General features: G+C 49.0%; 1 protein-coding gene across 1 annotated transcript in view; it reads right to left on the bottom strand.

The window, feature by feature from the left end:
• Nucleotides 1-22,686, bottom strand: part of TRIO (trio Rho guanine nucleotide exchange factor) — a 5,246,815-nt gene that overhangs the window by 4,249,534 nt on the left and 974,595 nt on the right. The gene's annotated exons all lie outside the window — the stretch shown is intronic.

Here is a 22,686-nt window from a genome sequence, read left to right as displayed (position 1 = left end):
CTATCTATCGCCCTCACTCTATCTATCGCCCTCACTCTATCTATCGCCCTCACTCTATCTATCGCCCTCACTCTATCTATCGCCCTCACTCTATCTATCGCCCTCACTCTATCTATCGCCCTCACTCTATCTATGGCCCTCACTCTATCTATGGCCCTCACTCTATCTATCTATCACCCTCACTCTAGCTATCTATGGCCCTCACTCTATCTATCTATGGCCCTCACTCTATCTATCTATGGCCCTCACTCTATCTATGGCCCTCACTCTATCTATGGCCCTCACTCTATCTATCTATGGCCCTCACTCATTCTATCTATCGCCCTCACTTGATCTATGGCCCTCACTCTAGCTATCTATCGCCCTCACTCTAGCTATCTATCGCCCTCACTCTAGCTATCTATGGCCCTCACTCTATCTATCTATCGCCCTCACTCTATCTATCTATCGCCCTCACTCTATCTATCTATCGCCCTCACTCTATCTATCGCCCTCACTCTATCTATCGCCCTCACTCTATCTATCTATCGCCCTCACTCTATCTATCTATCGCCCTCACTCTATCTATCTATCGCCCTCACTCTATCTATCTATCACCCTCACTCTATCTATCTATCGCCCTCACTCTATCTATCGCCCTCACTCTATCTATCGCCCTCACTCTATCTATCGCCCTCACTCTGTCTATCGCCCTCACTCTATCTATCGCCCTCACTCTATCTATCGCCCTCACTCTATCTATCGCCCTCACTCTATCTATCTATCGCCCTCACTCTATCTATCTATCGCCCTCACTCTATCTATCTATCGCCCTCACTCTATCTATCTATCGCCCTCACTCTATCTATCTAGCGCCCTCACTTTATATATCTATGGCCCTCACTCTATCTATCTATCGCCCTCACTCTATCTATCTATCGCCCTCACTCTATCTATGGCCCTCACTCTATCTATGGCCCTCACTCTTTCTATCACCCTCACTCTTTCTATCTATCGCCCTCACTCTTTCTATCTATCGCCCTCACTCTTTCTATCTATCGCCCTCACTCTTTCTATCTATCGCCCTCACTCTATCTATCTATGGCCCTCACTCTATCTATCTATGGCCCTCACTCTATCTATGTATGGCCCTCACTCTTTCTATCTATCGCCCTCACTCTTTCTATCTATCGCCCTCAATCTATCTATCTATGGCCCTCACTCTAGCTATCTATGGCCCTCACTCTATCTATCTATGGCCCTCACTCTATCTATCTATGGCCCTCACTCTATCTATCTATGGCCCTCACTCTATCTATCTATAGCCCTCACTCTTTCTATCTATCGCCCTCACTTGATCTATTCCCCTCACTCGATCTATGGCCCTCACTCGATCTATGGCCCTCACTCGATCTATGGCCCTCACCCTTTCTATCTATCGCCCTCACTTGATCTATGGCCCTCACTCTTTCTATCTATGGCTCTCACTCTATCTATCTATCGCCCTCACTCTATCTTTCGCCCTCACTCTTTCTATCTATCGCCCTCACTTGATCAATGGCCCTCACTCTTTCTATCTATCGCCCTCACTCTTTTTATCTATCACCCTCACTCTATCTATCGCCCTCACTCTATCTATCTATGGCCCTCACTCTATCTATCTATGGCCCTCACTCTTTCTATCTATCGCCCTCACTTGATCTATGGCCCTCACTCTATCTATCTATCGCCCTCACTCTAGCTATCTATCGCCCTCACTCTATCTATCTATGGCCCTCACTCTATCTATCTATGGCCCTCACTCTATCTATCTACGGCCCTCACTCTATCTATCTATCGCCCTCACTCTATCTATCGCCCTCACTCTATCTATCGCCCTCACTCTATCTATCGCCCTCACTCTATCTATCGCCCTCACTCTATCTATCGCCCTCACTCTATCTATCGCCCTCACTCTATCTATCGCCCTCACTCTAGCTATCTATCGCCCTCACTCTAGCTATCTATCGCCCTCACTCTTTCTATCTATCGCCCTCACTCTTTCTATCTATCGCCCTCACTCTTTCTATCTATGGCCCTCACTCTTTCTATCTATGGCCCTCACTCTTTCTATCTATGGCCCTCACTCTTTCTATCTATGGCCCTCACTCTTTCTATCTATGGCCCTCACTCTTTCTATCTATGGCCCTCACTCTTTCTATCTATGGCCCTCACTCTTTCTATCTATGGCCCTCACTCTATCTATCGCCCTCACTCTACCTATGGCCCTCACTATCTATCGCCCTCACTCTATCTATGGCCCTCACTCTATCTATGGCCCTCACTCTATCTATGGCCCTCACTCTATCTATGGCTCTCACTCTATCTATCGCCCTCACTCTATCTATCGCCCTCACTCTATCTATCGCCCTCACTCTGTCTATCTATCACCCTCACTCTGTCTATCTATCGCCCTCACTCTGTCTATCTATCGCCCTCACTCTGTCTATCTATTGCCCTCACTCTATCTATCTATCGCCCTCACTCTAGCTATCTATAGCCCTCACTCTAGCTATCTATCGCCCTCACTCTAGCTATCTATCGCCCTCACTCTGTCTGTCTATCGCCCTCACTCTGTCTATCTATCGCCCTCACTCTGTCTATTTATCGCCCTCACTCTGTCTATCTATCGCCCTCACTCTGTCTATCTATCGCCCTCACTCTATCTATCGCCCTCACTCTATCTATCGCCCTCACTCTATCTATCGCTCTCACTCTATCTATCTATCGCCCTCACTCTTTCTATCTATCGCCCTCACTCTTTCTATCTATCGCCCTCACTCTTTCTATCTATCGCCCTCACTCTGTCTATCAATCGCCCTCACTCTGTCTATCTATCGCCCTCACTCTGTCTATCTATCGCCCTCACTCTGTCTATCTATCCCCCTCACTCTGTCTGTCTATCGCCCTCACTCTGTCTGTCTATCGCCCTCACTCTGTCTGTCTATCGCCCTCACTCTTTCTGTCTATCGCCCTCACTCTTTGTGTCTATCGCCCTCACTCTGTCTGTCTATCGCCCTCACTCTGCCTGTCTATCGCCCTCACTCTGCCTGTCTATCGCCCTCACTCTGCCTGTCTATCGCCCTCACTCTGCCTGTCTATCGCCCTCACTCTGTCTATGGCCCTCACTCGATCTATGGCCCTCACTCTTTCTATCTATGGCCCTCACTATCTATCTATGGCCCTCACTCTTTATCTATCGCCCTCACTCTTTCTATCTATCGCCCTCACTCTTTCTATCTATCGCCCTCACTCTTTCTATCTATCGCCCTCACTCTTTCTATCTATGGCCCTCACTCTTTCTATCTATGGCCCTCACTCTTTCTATCTATCGCCCTCACTCGATCTATGGCCCTAACTCGATCTATGGCTCTCACTCTTTCTATCTATCGCCCTCACTCTTTCTATCGCCCTCACTCTTTCGATCTATGGCCCTCACTCGATCTATGGCCCTCACTCTTTTTATCTATCAACCTCACTCTATCTATCGCCCCCACTCTTTCTATCTATCGCCCTCACTCTTTCTATCTATCGCCCTCACTCTATCTATCTATCGCCCTCACTCTATCTTTCGCCCTCACTCTTTCTATCTATCGCCCTCACTTGATCAATGGCCCTCACTCTTTCTATCTATCGCCCTCACTCTTTTTATCTATCACCCTCACTCTATCTATCGCCCTCACTCTATCTATCGCCCTCACTCTATCTATCGCCCTCACTCTATCTATCGCCCTCACTCTATCTATCGCCCTCACTCTGTCTATCTATCGCCCTCACTCTGTCTATCTATCGCCCTCACTCTGTCTATCTATCGCCCTCACTCTGTCTATCTATCGCCCTCACTCTGTCTATCTATCGCCCTCACTCTGTCTATCTATCGCCCTCACTCTGTCTATCGCCCTCACTCTATCTATCTATCGCCCTCACTCTGTCTATCTATCGCCCTCACTCTGTCTGTCTATCGCCCTCACTCTGTCTGTCTATCGCCCTCACTCTGCCTGTCTATCGCCCTCACTCTGCCTGTCTATCGCCCTCACTCTGCCTGTCTATCGCCCTCACTCTGCCTGTCTATCGCCCTCACTCTGCCTGTCTATCGCCCTCACTCTGCCTGTCTATCGCCCTCACTCTGCCTGTCTATCGCCCTCACTCTGTCTATCGCCCTCACTCTGTCTATCGCCCTCACTCTGTCTATCGCCCTCACTCTGTCTATCGCCCTCACTCTGTCTATCGCCCTCACTCTGTCTATCGCCCTCACTCTGTCTATCGCCCTCACTCTGTCTATCGCCCTCACTCTGTCTATCGCCCTCACTCTGTCTATGGCCCTCACTCGATCTATGGCCCTCACTCTTTCTATCTATGGCCCTCACTATCTATCTATGGCCCTCACTCTTTATCTATCGCCCTCACTCTTTCTATCTATCGCCCTCACTCTTTCTATCTATCGCCCTCACTCTTTCTATCTATCGCCCTCACTCTTTCTATCTATGGCCCTCACTCTTTCTATCTATGGCCCTCACTCTTTCTATCTATCGCCCTCACTCGATCTATGGCCCTAACTCGATCTATGGCTCTCACTCTTTCTATCTATCGCCCTCACTCTTTCTATCGCCCTCACTCTTTCGATCTATGGCCCTCACTCGATCTATGGCCCTCACTCTTTTTATCTATCAACCTCACTCTATCTATCGCCCTCACTCTTTCTATCTATCGCCCTCACTCTTTCTATCTATCGCCCTCACTCTATCTATCTATCGCCCTCACTCTATCTTTCGCCCTCACTCTTTCTATCTATCGCCCTCACTTGATCAATGGCCCTCACTCTTTCTATCTATCGCCCTCACTCTTTTTATCTATCACCCTCACTCTATCTATCGCCCTCACTCTATCTATCGCCCTCACTCTATCTATCGCCCTCACTCTGTCTATCTATCGCCCTCACTCTGTCTATCTATCGCCCTCACTCTGTCTATCTATCGCCCTCACTCTGTCTATCTATCGCCCTCACTCTGTCTATCTATCGCCCTCACTCTGTCTATCTATCGCCCTCACTCTGTCTATCTATCGCCCTCACTCTGTCTATCGCCCTCACTCTATCTATCTATCGCCCTCACTCTGTCTATCTATCGCCCTCACTCTGTCTATCTATCGCCCTCACTCTGTCTATCTATCGCCCTCACTCTGTCTGTCTATCGCCCTCACTCTGCCTGTCTATCGCCCTCACTCTGCCTGTCTATCGCCCTCACTCTGCCTGTCTATCGCCCTCACTCTGCCTGTCTATCGCCCTCACTCTGCCTGTCTATCGCCCTCACTCTGCCTGTCTATCGCCCTCACTCTGCCTGTCTATCGCCCTCACTCTGCCTGTCTATCGCCCTCACTCTGCCTGTCTATCGCCCTCACTCTGTCTATCGCCCTCACTCTGTCTATCGCCCTCACTCTGTCTATCGCCCTCACTCTGTCTATCGCCCTCACTCTGTCTATCGCCCTCACTCTGTCTATCGCCCTCACTCTGTCTATCGCCCTCACTCTGTCTATCGCCCTCACTCTGTCTATCGCCCTCACTCTGTCTATCGCCCTCACTCTGTCTATCGCCCTCACTCGATCTATGGCCCTTACTCTTTCTATCTATGGCCCTCACTCTTTCTATCTATGGCCCTCACTCTTTCTATCTATCGCCCTCACTCTTTCTATCTATCGCCCTCACTCTTTCTATCTATCGCCCTCACTCTTTCTATCTATCGCCCTCACTCTTTCTATCTATCGCCCTCACTCTATCTATCTATCGCCCTCACTCTATCTTTCGCCTTCACTCTTTCTATCTATCGCCCTCACTTGATCTATGGCCCTCACTCTTTCTATCTATCGCCCTCACTCTATCTATCGCCCTCACTCTTTCTATCTATCGCCCTCACTCTTTCTATCTATGGCCCTCACTCTATCTATCTATGGCCCTCACTCTATCTATCTATAACCCTCACTCTTTCTATCTATCGCCCTCACTCGATCTATGGCCTTTACTCTTTCTATCTATCGCCCTCACTCTATCGCCCTCACTCTTTCTATCTATCGCCCTCACTCTTTCTATCTATCGCCCTCACTCTATCTATCGCCCTCACTCTATCTATCGCCCTCACTCTATCTATCGCCCTCACTCTATCTATCTATCGCCCTCACTCTATCTATCTATCGCCCTCACTCTATCTATCTATCGCCCTCACTCTATCTAGCGCCCTCACTTTATCTATCTATGGCCCTCACTCTATCTATCTATCGCCCTCACTCGATCTATGGCCCTCACTCTTTCTATCTATCGCCCTCACTCTTTCTATCTATCGCCCTCACTCGATCTATGGCCCTCACTCTTTCTATCTATCGCCCTCACTCTATCTATCGCCCTCACTCTATCTATCGCCCTCACTCTATCTATCGCCCTCACTCTATCTATCGCCCTCACTCTATCTATCGCCCTCACTCTATCTATCGCCCTCACTCTATCTATCGCCCTCACTCTATCTATCGCCCTCACTCTATCTATCGCCCTCACTCTGTCTGTCTATCGCCCTCACTCTGTCTGTCTATCGCCCTCACTCTGTCTGTCTATCGCCCTCACTCTGCCTGTCTATCGCCCTCACTCTGCCTGTCTATCGCCCTCACTCTGCCTGTCTATCGCCCTCACTCTGTCTATCGCCCTCACTCTGTCTATCGCCCTCACTCTGTCTATCGCCCTCACTCTGTCTATTGCCCTCACTCTGTCTATCGCCCTCACTCTGTCTATCGCCCTCACTCTGTCTATCGCCCTCACTCTGTCTATCGCCCTCACTCTGTCTATCGCCCTCACTCTGTCTATCGCCCTCACTCTGTCTATCGCCCTCACTCTGTCTATCGCCCTCACTCTGTCTATCGCCCTCACTCTGTCTATCGCCCTCACTCTGTCTATCGCCCTCACTCTGTCTATCGCCCTCACTCTATCAATCGCCCTCACTCTATCAATCGCCCTCACTCTATCTATCGCCCTCACTCTATCTATCGCCCTCACTCTATCTATCGCCCTCACTCTATCTATCGCCCTCACTCTGTCTATCTATCGCCCTCACTCTGTCTATCTATCGCCCTCACTCTATCTATCTATCGCCCTCACTCTATCTAGCGCCCTCACTTTATATATCTATGGCCCTCACTCTATCTATCTATTGCCCTCACTCTATCTATCTATCGCCCTCACTCTATCTATCGCCCTCACTCTATCTATCGCCCTCACTCTATCTATCGCCCTCACTCTATCTATGGCCCTCACTCTATCTATGGCCCTCACTCTATCTATGGCCCTCACTCTATCTATGGCCCTCACTCTATCTATGGCCCTCACTCTATCTATGGCCCTCACTCTATCTATCTATGGCCCTCACTCTATCTATCTATGGCCCTCACTCTATCTATCTATGGCCCTCACTCGATCTATCGCCCTCCCTCTTTCTATCGCCCTCACTCTTTCTATCGCCCTCACTCTATCTATCTATCGCCCTCACTCTTTCTATCTATCGCCCTCACTCTTTCTATCTATCGCCCTCACTCTATCTATCGCCCTCACTCTATCTATCGCCCTCACTCTATCTATCGCCCTCACTCTATCTATCGCCCTCACTCTATCTATCGCCCTCACTCTATCTATCTATCGCCCTCACTCTATCTATCTATCGCCCTCACTCTATCTATCTATCGCCCTCACTCTATCTATCTATCGCCCTCACTCTATCTAGCGCCCTCACTTTATCTATCTATGGCCCTCACTCTATCTATCTATCGCCCTCACTCTTTCTATCTATCGCCCTCACTCGATCTATGGCCCTCACTCTTTCTATCTATCGCCCTCACTCTATCTATCGCCCTCACTCTATCTATCGCCCTCACTCTATCTATCGCCCTCACTCTTTCTATCTATCGCCCTCACTCTTTCTATCTATCGCCCTCACTCTTTCTATCTATCGCCCTCACTCTTTCTATCTATCGCCCTCACTCTTTCTATCTATCGCCCTCACTCTATCTATCTATCGCCCTCACTCTATCTATCTATCGCCCTCACTCTATCTATCTATCGCCCTCACTCTATCTATCTATCGCCCTCACTCTATCTATCGCCCTCACTCTATCTAGCGCCCTCACTCTATCTAGCGCCCTCACTTTATATATCTATGGCCCTCACTCTATCTATCTATGGCCCTCACTTTATCTATCTATCGCCCTCACTCTATCTATCTATCGCCCTCACTCTATCTATCGCCCTCACTCTATCTATCGCCCTCACTCTATCTATGGCCCTCACTCTATCTATGGCCCTCACTCTATCTATCTATCGCCCTCACTCTAGCTATCTATGGCCCTCACTCTATCTATCTATGGCCCTCACTCTATCTATCTATGGCCCTCACTCTATCTATCTATGGCCCTCACTCTATCTATCTATGGCCCTCACTCTATCTATCTATGGCCCTCACTCTATCTATCTATGGCCCTCACTCTATCTTTCTATGGCCCTCACTCTATCTATCTATGGCCCTCACTCTATCTATCGCCCTCACTCTATCTATCGCCCTCACTCTATCTATCGCCCTCACTCTATCTATTGCCCTCACTCTATCTATCGCCCTCACTCTATCTATCTATCGCCCTCACTCTATCTATCTATCGCCCTCACTCTATCTATCTATCGCCCTCACTCTATCTATCTATCGCCCTCACTCTATCTAGCGCCCTCACTCTATCTAGCGCCCTCACTTTATATATCTATGGCCCTCACTATATCTATCTATCGCCCTCACTCTATCTATCTATCGCCCTCACTCTATCTATCGCCCTCACTCTATCTATCGCCCTCACTCTATCTATCGCCCTCACTCTATCTATCGCCCTCACTCTATCTATCGCCCTCACTCTATCTATCGCCCTCACTCTATCTATGGCCCTCACTCTATCTATGGCCCTCACTCTATCTATCTATCACCCTCACTCTAGCTATCTATGGCCCTCACTCTATCTATCTATGGCCCTCACTCTATCTATCTATGGCCCTCACTCTATCTATGGCCCTCACTCTATCTATCTATGGCCCTCACTCATTCTATCTATCGCCCTCACTTGATCTATGGCCCTCACTCTAGCTATCTATCGCCCTCACTCTAGCTATCTATCGCCCTCACTCTAGCTATCTATGGCCCTCACTCTATCTATCTATCGCCCTCACTCTATCTATCTATCGCCCTCACTCTATCTATCTATCGCCCTCACTCTATCTATCGCCCTCACTCTATCTATCGCCCTCACTCTATCTATCTATCGCCCTCACTCTATCTATCTATCGCCCTCACTCTATCTATCTATCGCCCTCACTCTATCTATCTATCGCCCTCACTCTATCTATCGCCCTCACTCTATCTATCGCCCTCACTCTGTCTATCGCCCTCACTCTATCTATCGCCCTCACTCTATCTATCGCCCTCACTCTATCTATCGCCCTCACTCTATCTATCTATCGCCCTCACTCTATCTATCTATCGCCCTCACTCTATCTATCTATCGCCCTCACTCTATCTATCTATCGCCCTCACTCTATCTATCTAGCGCCCTCACTTTATATATCTATGGCCCTCACTCTATCTATCTATCGCCCTCACTCTATCTATCTATCGCCCTCACTCTATCTATGGCCCTCACTCTATCTATGGCCCTCACTCTATCTATGGCCCTCACTCTTTCTATCACCCTCACTCTTTCTATCTATCGCCCTCACTCTTTCTATCTATCGCCCTCACTCTTTCTATCTATCGCCCTCACTCTTTCTATCTATCGCCCTCACTCTATCTATCTATGGCCCTCACTCTATCTATCTATGGCCCTCACTCTATCTATGTATGGCCCTCACTCTTTCTATCTATCGCCCTCACTCTTTCTATCTATCGCCCTCAATCTATCTATCTATGGCCCTCACTCTAGCTATCTATGGCCCTCACTCTATCTATCTATGGCCCTCACTCTATCTATCTATGGCCCTCACTCTATCTATCTATGGCCCTCACTCTATCTATCTATGGCCCTCACTCTTTCTATCTATCGCCCTCACTTGATCTATTCCCCTCACTCGATCTATGGCCCTCACTCGATCTATGGCCCTCACTCGATCTATGGCCCTCACCCTTTCTATCTATCGCCCTCACTTGATCTATGGCCCTCACTCTTTCTATCTATGGCTCTCACTCTATCTATCTATCGCCCTCACTCTATCTTTCGCCCTCACTCTTTCTATCTATCGCCCTCACTTGATCAATGGCCCTCACTCTTTCTATCTATCGCCCTCACTCTTTTTATCTATCACCCTCACTCTATCTATCGCCCTCACTCTATCTATCGCCCTCACTCTATCTATCGCCCTCACTCTATCTATCGCCCTCACTCTTTCTATCGCCCTCACTCTATCTATCGCCCTCACTCTATCTATCGCCCTCACTCTATCTATCGCCCTCACTCTATCTATCGCCCTCACTCTTTCTATCTATCGCCCTCACTCTTTCTATCTATCACCCTCACTCTTTCTATCTATCGCCCTCACTCTTTCTATCTATGGCCCTCCCTCTTTCTATCTATGGCCCTCACTCTTTCTATCTATGGCCCTCACTCTTTCTATCTATCGCCCTCACTCGATCTATGGCCCTAACTCGATCTATGGCCCTCACTCTTTCTATCTATCGCCCTCACTCTTTCTATCGCCCTCACTCTTTCTATCTATCGCCCTCACTCTTTCTATCTATCGCCCTCACTCTTTCTATCTATCGCCCTCACTCTATCTATCGCCTTCACTCTTTCTATCTATCGCCCTCACTTGATCTATGGCCCTCACTCTTTCTATCTATCGCCCTCACTCTTTTTATCTATCACCCTCACTCTATCTATCGCCCTCACTCTATCTATCGCCCTCACTCTTTCTATCTATCGCCCTCACTCTTTCTATCTATCGCCCTCACTCTATCTATCGCCCTCACTCTATCTATCGCCCTCACTCTATCTATCGCCCTCACTCTATCTATCGCCCTCACTCTATCTATCGCCCTCACTCTATCTATCGCCCTCACTCTATCTATCGCCCTCACCCTATCTATCGCCCTCACTCTATCGCCCTCACTCTATCTATCGCCCTCACTCCATCTATCACCCTCACTCTTTCTATCTATCGCCCTCACTCTTTCTATCTATCGCCCTCACTCTTTCTATCTATCGCCCTCACTCTTTCTATCTATCGCCCTCACTCTTTCTATCTATCGCCCTCACTCTTTCTATCTATCGCCCTCACTCTATCTATCGCCCTCACTCTATCTATCGCCCTCACTCTATCTATCGCCCTCACTCTATCTATCTATCGCTCTCACTCTATCTATCTATGGCTCTCACTCTGTCTTTCTATCTATCACCCTCACTCGATCTATGGCCCTCACTCTTTCTATCTATCGCCCTCACTCTTTCTATCTATCGCCCTCACTCTTTCTATCTATCGCCCTCACTCTTTCTATCTATCGCCCTCACTCTATCTATCGCCCTCACTCTATCTTTCGCCTTCACTCTTTCTATCTATCGCCCTCACTCTTTCTATCTATCGCCCTCACTCTTTCTATCTATCGCCCTCACTCTTTCTATCTATCGCCCTCACTCTATCTATCGCCCTCACCCTATCTATCGCCCTCACTCTATCTATCGCCCTCACTCTATCTATCGCCCTCACTCTATCTATCGCCCTCACTCTATCTATCGCCCTCACTCTATCTATCACCCTCACTCTTTATATCTATCGCCCTCACTCTTTCTATCTATCGCCCTCACTCTTTCTATCTATCGCCCTCACTCTTTCTATCTATCGCCCTCACTCTTTCTATCTATCGCCCTCACTCTATCTATCGCCCTCACTCTATCTATCGCCCTCACTCTATCTATCGCCCTCACTCTATCTATCGCCCTCACTCTATCTATCGCCCTCACTCTATCTATCTATCGCTCTCACTCTATCTATCTATCGCCCTCACTCTATCTATCTATGGCCCTCACTCGATCTATCGCCCTCACTCGATCTATTCCCCTCACTCGATCTATGGCCCTCACTCGATCTATGGCCCTCACTCGATCTATGGCCCTCACCCTTTCTATCTATCGCCCTCACTTGATCTATGGCCCTCACTCTTTCTATCTATGGCTCTCACTCTTTCTATCTATCGCCCTCACTCTTTCTATCTATCGCCCTCACTCTTTCTATCTATGGCCCTCACTCTTTCTATCTATGGCCCTCACTCTGTCTGTCTATCGCCCTCACTCTGTCTGTCTATCGCCCTCACTCTGTCTGTCTATCGCCCTCACTCTTTCTGTCTATCGCCCTCACTCTTTCTGTCTATCGCCCTCCCTCTGTCTGTCTATCGCCCTCACTCTGTCTGTCTATCGCCCTCACTCTGCCTGTCTATCGCCCTCACTCTGCCTGTCTATCGCCCTCACTCTGCCTGTCTATCGCCCTCACTCTGCCTGTCTATCGCCCTCACTCTGTCTATCGCCCTCACTCTGTCTATCGCCCTCACTCTGTCTATCGCCCTCACTCTGTCTATCGCCCTCACTCTGTCTATCGCCCTCACTCTGTCTATCGCCCTCACTCTGTCTATCGCCCTCACTTGATCTATGGCCCTCACTCGATCTATGGCCCTCACTCGATCTATGGCCCTCACTCTATCTATGGCCCTCACTCTATCTATCGCCCTCACTCTATCTATCGCCCTCACTCTTTCTATCTATCGCCCTCACTCTTTCTATCTATCGCCCTCACTCTTTCTATCTATCGCCCTCACTCTATCTATCGCCCTCACTCTATCTATCGCCCTCACTCTATCTATCGCCCTCACTCTATCTATCGCCCTCACTCTATCTATCTATCGCCCTCACTCTATCTATCGCCCTCACTCTATCTATCGCCCTCACTCTTTCTATCTATCGCCCTCACTCTATCTATCGCCCTCACTCTATCTATCGCCCTCACTCTATCTATCGCCCTCACTCTATCTATCTATCGCCCTCACTCTATCTATCTATCGCCCTCACTCTATCTATCTATCGCCCTCACTCTATCTATCGCCCTCACTCTATCTATCTATGGCCCTCACTCTATCTATCTATGGCCCTCACTCTATCTATCGCCCTCACTCGATCTATCGCCCTCACTCGATCTATGACACTCACTCGATCTATGGCCCTCACTCGATCTATGGCCCTCACTCGATCTATGGCCCTCACTCGATCTATGGCCCTCACCCTTTCTATCTATCGCCCTCACTTGATCTATGGCCCTCACTCTTTCTATCTATGGCTCTCACTCTGTCTATCTATCTATCGCCCTCACTCTATCTATCGCCCTCACTCTATCTATCGCCCTCACTCTATCTATCGCCCTCACTCTTTCTATCTATCGCCCTCACTCTTTCTATCTATCGCCCTCACTCTTTCTATCTATCGCCCTCACTCTGCCTGTCTATCGCCCTCACTCTGCCTGTCTATCGCCCTCACTCTGCCTGTCTATCGCCCTCACTCTATCTATCGCCCTCACTCTATCTATGGCCCTCACTCGATCTATCGCCCTCACTTGATCTATGGCCCTGACTCTTTCTATCTATGGCTCTCACTCTGTCTACCTATCTATCGCCCTCACTCTATCTATCTATGGCCCTCACTCTATCTATCTATGGCCCTCACTCTATCTATCTATGGCCCTCACTCTATCTATCGCCCTCACTCGATCTATGACACTCACTCGATCTATGGCCCTCACTCGATCTATGGCCCTCACTCGATCTATGGCCCTCACTCGATCTATGGCCCTCACCCTTTCTATCTATCGCCCTCACTTGATCTATGGCCCTCACTCTTTCTATCTATGGCTCTCACTCTGTCTATCTATCTATCGCCCTCACTCTATCTATCGCCCTCACTCTATCTATCGCCCTCACTCTATCTATCGCCCTCACTCTATCTATCGCCCTCACTCTATCTATCGCCCTCACTCTGTCTATCGCCCTCACTCTGTCTATCGCCCTCACTCTGTCTATCGCCCTCACTCTGTCTATCGCCCTCACTCTGTCTATCGCCCTCACTCTGTCTATCGCCCTCACTCTGTCTATCGCCCTCACTCTGTCTATCGCCCTCACTCGATCTATGGCCCTCACTCGATCTATGGCCCTCACTCTATCTATGGCCCTCACTCTATCTATGGCCCTCACTCTATCTATCGCCCTCACTCTATCTATCGCCCTCACTCTTTCTATCTATCGCCCTCACTCTTTCTATCTATCGCCCTCACTCTTTCTATCTATCGCCCTCACTCTTTCTATCTATCGCCCTCACTCTTTCTATCTATCGCCCTCACTCTATCTATCGCCCTCACTCTATCTATCGCCCTCACTCTATCTATCGCCCTCACTCTATCTATCTATCGCCCTCACTCTATCTATCTATCGCCCTCACTCTATCTATCTATCGCCCTCACTCTATCTATCGCCCTCACTCTATCTATCTATGGCCCTCACTCTATCTATCTATGGCCCTCACTCTATCTATCTATGGCCCTCACTCTATCTATCGCCCTCACTCGATCTATCGCCCTCACTCGATCTATGACACTCACTTGATCTATGGCCCTCACTCGATCTATGGCCCTCACTCGATCTATGGCCCTCACCCTTTCTATCTATCGCCCTCACTTGATCTATGGCCCTCACTCTTTCTATCTATGGCTCTCACTCTGTCTATCTATCTATCGCCCTCACTCTATCTATCGCCCTCACTCTATCTATCGCCCTCACTCTATCTATCGCCCTCACTCTTTCTATCTATCGCCCTCACTCTTTCTATCTATCGCCCTCACTCTTTCTATCTATCGCCCTCACTCTTTCTATCTATCGCCCTCACTCTATCTATCGCCCTCACTCTATCTATCGCCCTTACTCTATCTATCGCCCTCACTCTATCTATCGCCCTCACTCTATCTATCTATCGCCCTCACTCTATCTATCTATCGCCCTCACTCTATCTATCTATCGCCCTCACTCTATCTATCGCCCTCACTCTATCTATCTATGGCCCTCACTCTATCTATCTATGGCCCTCACTCTATCTATCGCCCTCACTCGATCTATCGCCCTCACTCGATCTATGACACTCACTTGATCTATGGCCCTCACTCGATCTATGGCCCTCACTCGATCTATGGCCCTCACTCGATCTATGGCCCTCACCCTTTCTATCTATCGCCCTCACTTGATCTATGGCCCTCACTCTTTCTATCTATGGCTCTCACTCTGTCTATCTATCTATCGCCCTCACTCTATCTATCGCCCTCACTCTATCTATCGCCCTCACTCTATCTATCGCCCTCACTCTATCTATCGCCCTCACTCTTTCTATCTATCGCCCTCACTCTTTCTATTTATCGCCCTCACTCTTTCTATCTATCGCCCTCACTCGATCTATGGCCCTCACTCTTTCTATCTATCGCCCTCACTCTATCTATCGCCCTCACTCTATCTATCGCCCTCACTCTATCTATGGCCCTCACTCGATCTATGGCCCTCACTCGATCTATGGCCCTCACTCTTTCTATCTATCGCCCTCACTCTATCTATCGCCCTCACTCTTTCTATCTATCGCCCTCACTCTTTCTATCTATCGCCCTCCCTCTTTCTATCTATCGCCCTCACTCTTTCTATCTATGGCCCTCACTCTTTCTATCTATGGCCCTCACTCTTTCTATCTATGGCCCTCACTCTTTCTATCTATGGCCCTCACTCGATCTATCGCCCTCACTCGATCTATTCCCCTCACTCGATCTATGGCCCTCACTCGATCTATGGCCCTCACTCGATCTATGGCCCTCACTCGATCTATGGCCCTCACTCGATCTATGGCCCTCACTCTTTCTATCTATCGCCCTCACTTGATCTATGGCCCTCACTCTTTCTATCTATGGCTCTCACTCTGTCTATCTATCTATCGCCCTCACTCTTTCTATCTATCGCCCTCACTCTTTCTATCTATGGCCCTCACTCTTTCTATCTATGGCCCTCACTCTTTCTATCTATGGCCCTCACTCTGTCTATCTACGCCCTCACTCTGTCTATCTATCGCCCTCACTCTGTCTATCTATCGCCCTCACTCTGTCTATCTATCGCCCTCACTCTGTCTATCTATCGCCCTCACTCTTTCTGTCTATCGCCCTCACTCTGTCTGTCTATCGCCCTCACTCTGTCTGTCTATCGCCCTCACTCTGCCTGTCTATCGCCCTCACTCTGCCTGTCTATCGCCCTCACTCTGCCTGTCTATCACCCTCACTCTGCCTGTCTATCGCCCTCACTCTGTCTATCGCCCTCACTCTGTCTATCGCCCTCACTCTGTCTATCGCCCTCACTCTGTCTATCGCCCTCACTCTGTCTATCGCCCTCACTCTGTCTATCGCCCTCACTCTGTCTATCGCCCTCACTCTGTCTATCGCCCTCACTCTGTCTATCGCCCTCACTCTATCTATCGCCCTCACTCTATCTATCGCCCTCACTCGATCTATCGCCCTCACTCTTTCTATCTATCGCCCTCACTTGATCTATGGCCCTCACTCTTTCTATCTATGGCTCTCACTCTGTCTTTCTATCTATCACCCTCACTCGATCTATGGCCCTCACTCTGCCTGTCTATCGCCCTCACTCTATCTATCGCCCTCACTCTATCTATCGCCCTCACTCTATCTATCGCCCTCACTCTATCTATCGCCCTCACTCTATCTATCGCCCTCACTCTATCTATCGCCCTCACTCGATCTATGGCCCTCACTCGATCTATGGCCCTCACTCTTTCTATCTATCGCCCTCACTTGATCTATGGCCCTCACTCTTTCTATCTATGGCTCTCACTCTGTCTATCTATCTATCGCCCTCACTCTATCTATCTATCGCCCTCACTCTTTCTATCTATCGCCCTCACTCTTTCTATCTATCGCCCTCACTCGATCTATGGCCCTCACTCTTTCTATCTATCGCCCTCACTCTATCTATCGCCCTCACTCTATCTATCGCCCTCACTCTATCTATGGCCCTCACTCGATCTATGGCCCTCACTCGATCTATGGCCCTCACTCTTTCTATCTATCGCCTTCACTCTATCTATCGCCCTCACTCTTTCTATCTATCACCCTCACTCTGTCTGTCTATCGCCCTCACTCTATCTATCGCCCTCACTTTATCTATCTATGGCCCTCACTCTATCTATCTATGGCCCTCACTCTATCTATCTATGGCCCTCACTCTATCTATCGCCCTCACTCGATCTATCGCCCTCACTCGATCTATGGCCCTCACTTGATCTATGGCCCTCACTCGATCTATGGCCCTCACTCGATCTATGGCCCTCACTCGATCTATGGCCCTCACTCGATCTATGGCCCTCACTCTTTCTATCTATCGCCCTCACTTGATCTATGGCCCTCACTCTTTCTATCTATGGCTCTCACTCTGTCTATCTATCTATCGCCCTCACTCTATCTATCTATCGCCCTCACTCTATCTATCTATCGCCCTCACTCTTTCTATCTATCGCCCTCACTCTTTCTATCTATCGCCCTCACTCGATCTATGGCCCTCACTCTTTCTATCTATCGCCCTCACTCTATCTATCGCCCTCACTCTATCTATCGCCCTCACTCTATCTATCGCCCTCACTCTATCTATCGCCCTCACTCTATCTATCGCCCTCACTCTATCTATCGCCCTCACTCTGTCTATCTATCGCCCTCACTCTGTCTATCTATCGCCCTCACTCTGTCTATCTATCGCCCTCACTCTGTCTATCTATCGCCCTCACTCTGTCTGTCTATCGCCCTCACTCTGTCTGTCTATCGCCCTCACTCTTTCTGTCTATCGCCTTCACTCTGTCTGTCTATCGCCCTCACTCTTTCTGTCTATCGCCCTCACTCTGTCTGTCTATCGCCCTCACTCTGTCTGTCTATCGCCCTCACTCTGTCTGTCTATCGCCCTCACTCTGTCTATCGCCCTCACTCTGTCTATCGCCCTCACTCTGTCTATCGCCCTCACTCTGTCTATCGCCCTCACTCTGTCTATCGCCCTCACTCTGTCTATCGCCCTCACTCTGTCTATCGCCCTCACTCTGTCTATCGCCCTCACTCTGTCTATCGCCCTCACTCTGTCTATAGCCCTCACTCTGTCTATAGCCCTCACTCTGACTATAGCCCTCACTCTGACTATAGCCCTCACTCTGACTATAGCCCTCACTCTGTCTATAGTCCTCACTCTGTCTATAGTCCTCACTCTGTCTATAGCCCTCACTCTTTCTATCTATCGTATCGCCCTCACTCTTTCTATCTATCGCTGTGAGAAGTTGGCCAGGCGTATGATGTTCACTATTCTAGTGAGCACCTTGTACCAGTCCAAACAACCCTTATGGTGCTTGGTTGTAAATCAACCTTATAGACAAGCTATCCTAGTGGTAGCATGGACATAAGCAGTCTTAGGCTTAACTCAAGAGGGCATGTGAAGCCAGCTGTTTTACCATATGCAATACCTTTAATACCAAATGAAAGGACACCACACAAGTTACATATTATAAAATATATGCATTTATTACTAGAATAATCCTCTGTACTCCTTATGAGGGCAGAGGCACAAGCGCTAAACAAAGAACTTCATATAACATACAAAAGTTGCACAAATATGGATAGGCCCTGGTAGCCCCTAAAACCATATACTAAAATAGTGGTATAAGAACCACGTCACGAACAATGGTAAGGCCTAGGGCCTTGGGAATCGCTGGGGCTACACTGGACAAACAGAAGTTAGGATGGGAGCGGCCCACAGGATGCGGGTGCAGTGTCTAAATGCACACGCATGCACCAATAGAAGTCAATGGTGCGTAAAAGTTAGAAAGTTGCAGATTTGGAAGTCTTCCGACTGGACTAGAACTTAACCACTTAAAACTAGGACACTAGAGGTGTAAACCAATACAGGAGCACCTGAGTACTCGCGTTACCTCACCCACAGGAAGCGGGTGCATAGGTGCCAAAGTGTGTCGGGTTTCGTCGTGGAGTTCTATGGAGCCTGGAGGAAAAGATGCTGCAGGCGACCAGGAGAGAAGAGTCCGGTTGGATCCAAGGGTGGATCGAAGATGTAGAGTACCTGAAAGCAGAGGCGACAGAGTCAGGGTCACTAGCCAGTGACCAGGAAGGAACCAGGTGATGTCGGGCGCAATCAGGTAGTTGTCGTGAAGCTTGTCTCCGCTGCCACGTGGACATCGACGGTGACCAGGAGTCGGACACGGCCTGTCCCACGAAGGCTCTCGCTGTCGGCGGTGTCGGCTTCCGGATTGGAGTCAACAGGCCTTGGCAAATGCAACCCATGCAGGAATCGAAGATGGCTTCTGGATCAGACCAGAAAGATCTGATGGGCTGCTTCTTTTCAGGAGAGCAAGGGCCAGTCTGGAGCAACCAGACCAGCGGTGTAAATTTGAAGGTTGGTCGTCACAAAGGCCACTAGCCAACGGGCAAGTGACCGGACAGATGCGTCGAGCAGGAAAATGCAAAAGGGCCCCACGCAGCACTCGGTGAGTGTGGAGAGGTGATTTTCGGTGCAAAAGCTGCTTGGGGATGAAGCTTCTCAATCCCCAATGCACAGCTTCGAGGGTGCCTCGGGAGCTGCACAGGAAGCACTTCACTGGCTTTCCAAGACGGCGGGTCCACGTCTCACGTCGCCTTCACGGGTCTCAGCTTTGCTGTGGCTGTGGATCGGGCTGTTGGAAGTCTGGGAATTCGGGTCTTGTTGATCTCGGTCGCTCGAGCTCCGGCGGGAGCTGCAACAAAGCAAACCGTTGAGCGCTTGATGGTGCCTGCTTGCACAGGGTGGTCACTCCTTGACCACAAGGGAGATTCTTCAGTCTTCTACGTCGAGTAGGATCTCGAAGGGTCCAGAGTTTCGTATCAGAGTTTCAGTCAGGATAAATCTAAAGTCTTGGGACTCAGCTCCTACCTTTATTCCAAATCAAGGGGCTAGATTACCTGCTAGGTCCCTCCTATGGGTGGGACCCAGGAAGGGGGTGGTTACACCCCTTTCCCTTTGTACAGGTTCGCGCCAGAACTGGGGCTGGAGTGCCCCAGCACCGGTTTGAACTGGGCTATGCATGGGACACCTTGTGTGCCCCAGGCAGTGTCTAGTTTCATTCAGCCCTCCCTGCTCCAATCCACTATCTCCTGTCTGGGGTGGTGCTAGCACCTCCCTGTGACAGGAAACCTTTTGTCCAGGCCTCCCTGTCGGAGTTTCAGTCAGCAGCAGGAGGCCAGACTTGTGTCTGTGGAAGCAGTATCTATTTTGTGATGCTGAGGCTCTGGTTAGTTTTAACCGCGTTTAAGTAAAGTAACATGTCTTCTCCATCTAGAAGGGTGGAATGCTACCCCTGTTGGCAGAACTGGCGAGGGGGTCGTATTCCAAAGTGTATAACACCTTACACGACATGTTTTGATAAAGCCAAACCAAAGTTCGCAATAACCGCGAGGATTATAATGCACTTAAGAGTATATGGTATGGCAATATCATAGAACAGCTATAAGGACATGGTTCCGAAAGCTGCAGACAGGCACAGCTCATGCTAGAGCACCATCTTACATAAAACCAAGCACTCTGCCTCCAGGATTGTTAAGGCCTGCCATAGAAGTGACTTATAGGTGCATATGTGTCCAGATATAGGTTTAGACATAAGTATACTATATCTAAGCAAGGGCTGATTACACGACCTTGCCCCAGCTGAGTGATCAGCCAGTTGTGTCTGTTTGGATGGCCAGCCAGGGGTGGCAAAATATATGCTGCAGCCCCTGGTAGGCCTTGGATGCACCTATACCCTGGGTACCTATAGTACACTGTACAGGGGCTGATAAGGTGACCCAATACCCAATTGGTGATGTACCTAAAGTACATGTATGTGAATTTAGAGAGAGAACAGCAGGCTGTGGGTCTGATTAGCAGGCCCACAGCCACATTAAGTCGAAAACCAGTGAAGCAAAAAGCAAAAATTGGGGTGACCATAGGAAAGCAGATCCTACTCTCCTACATAACACCCCCCCCTCCCCCCAACGCATGGACATTAAACGTAACCTTGACCAGATAAGTCTTCATGTTCTAAGTGGAAATACCTGGAGAGACCATCTGCATTGCCATGGTCAGTCCCTGGTCTGTGCTCCACTGTAAAGTCCATCCCCTGTAGGGAAATGGACCACCTGAGCAGTTTGGGATTTTCACCCTTCATCTGATTTAGCCACAAGAGGGGCGTGCGTATGGTCTGTCTGTATCTTGAAGTGAGTGCCAAACAAGTATGGTCTCAACTTCTTCAGGGCCCAAACCACAGCAAAGGCCTCCCTCTCAATGGCTGACCAACGTTTCTCTCTAGGGGTCAGCCTTACTGATCAGAGCCAGCCCTATTTGTTATTAGTTCTGCTAATAAAAGCAATGGGCTGGTCTTGACCATCTACATTAAGTTGTGAAAGCACAGCTCCCACCCCCAACTCAAAAGCATCTGTTAGGACAATGAACTCTTTGGAGTAGTCAGGACTCTTTAGGATAGGTGCAGAGCACATGGACTTCTTCAGGTCATCTAATGCCTTTTGACAGCTAACTGTCCACTGAAACTTTTTTGGCATCTTCTTGGATGTCAGATCATTTAATGGTGTCACAATGGACCCATAGTTATTTACACATTTTCTGTAGTACCCAGTCAGGCTCAAGAAGGCTCTGACTTGTGTCTGGGTAGTTGGAGGAGCCCAGTCCTGTATGGCCTGGATCTTGCTCTCCAATGGTTGAACCTGACCCCCACCTACTAGGTGGCCCAGGTACACAACCTTACTCTGCCCTATCTGGCACTTTGTGGCCTTGATAGTCAGGCCTGCCTTTTGCAGGGCCTCTAAAACCTTCTTCAGGTGGATCAGGTGATTCTCCCAGGTGGAGCTGAAGACAGCAATATCATCTAGATAAGCTGCACAAAAGTCAACCAACCCAGCAAGGACTTGGTTCACCAACCTTTGGAAAGTGGCAGGTGCATTCTTCAAACCAAAGGGCATTACCACAAACTGATAATGACCACCAGGGGTTGAGAACGCTGTTTTGGCCTTAGACTCCTCAGCTAACCTGATTTGCCAATAGCCAGCTGTCAAATCAAATGTGCTCAGAAATTTGGCAGAAGCCAATTTATCTATGAGTTCATCTGCTCTTGGAATAGGGTGAGCATCTGTCCTAGTGACAGCATTGAGACCTCTATAATCCACACAGAACCTCATTTCTCTCTTTCCATCTTGGGTATGAGGTTTTGGCACAAGGACTTCTGGGCTGGCCCAGGGGCTCTCTGATGGCTCAATCACTCCAAGTTCAAGCATTTTCTGCACCTCAGCCTTTATACAATCCCTGACATGGTCAGGTTGCCTGTAGATTTTATTCTTCACAGGCAGACTGTCACCAGTATCCACCTCATGGGTGCACCAGTTAGTTTGACTGGGTGGTAATGAAAACATATGTCTGTGAGCCTGTAGAACTTGTCAGCAGTCCAATTGCTGCTGGTCAGAGAGGTTAC

This window comes from Lissotriton vulgaris, chromosome 4_1, assembly GCF_964263255.1.
Source record: "Lissotriton vulgaris chromosome 4_1, aLisVul1.2, whole genome shotgun sequence".
In the NCBI taxonomy this organism is placed as follows: domain Eukaryota; kingdom Metazoa; phylum Chordata; class Amphibia; order Caudata; family Salamandridae; genus Lissotriton; species Lissotriton vulgaris.
The sequence above is the reverse complement of the archived record's forward strand: the minus strand, read 5'-3'. Positions and strand labels throughout refer to the sequence as shown.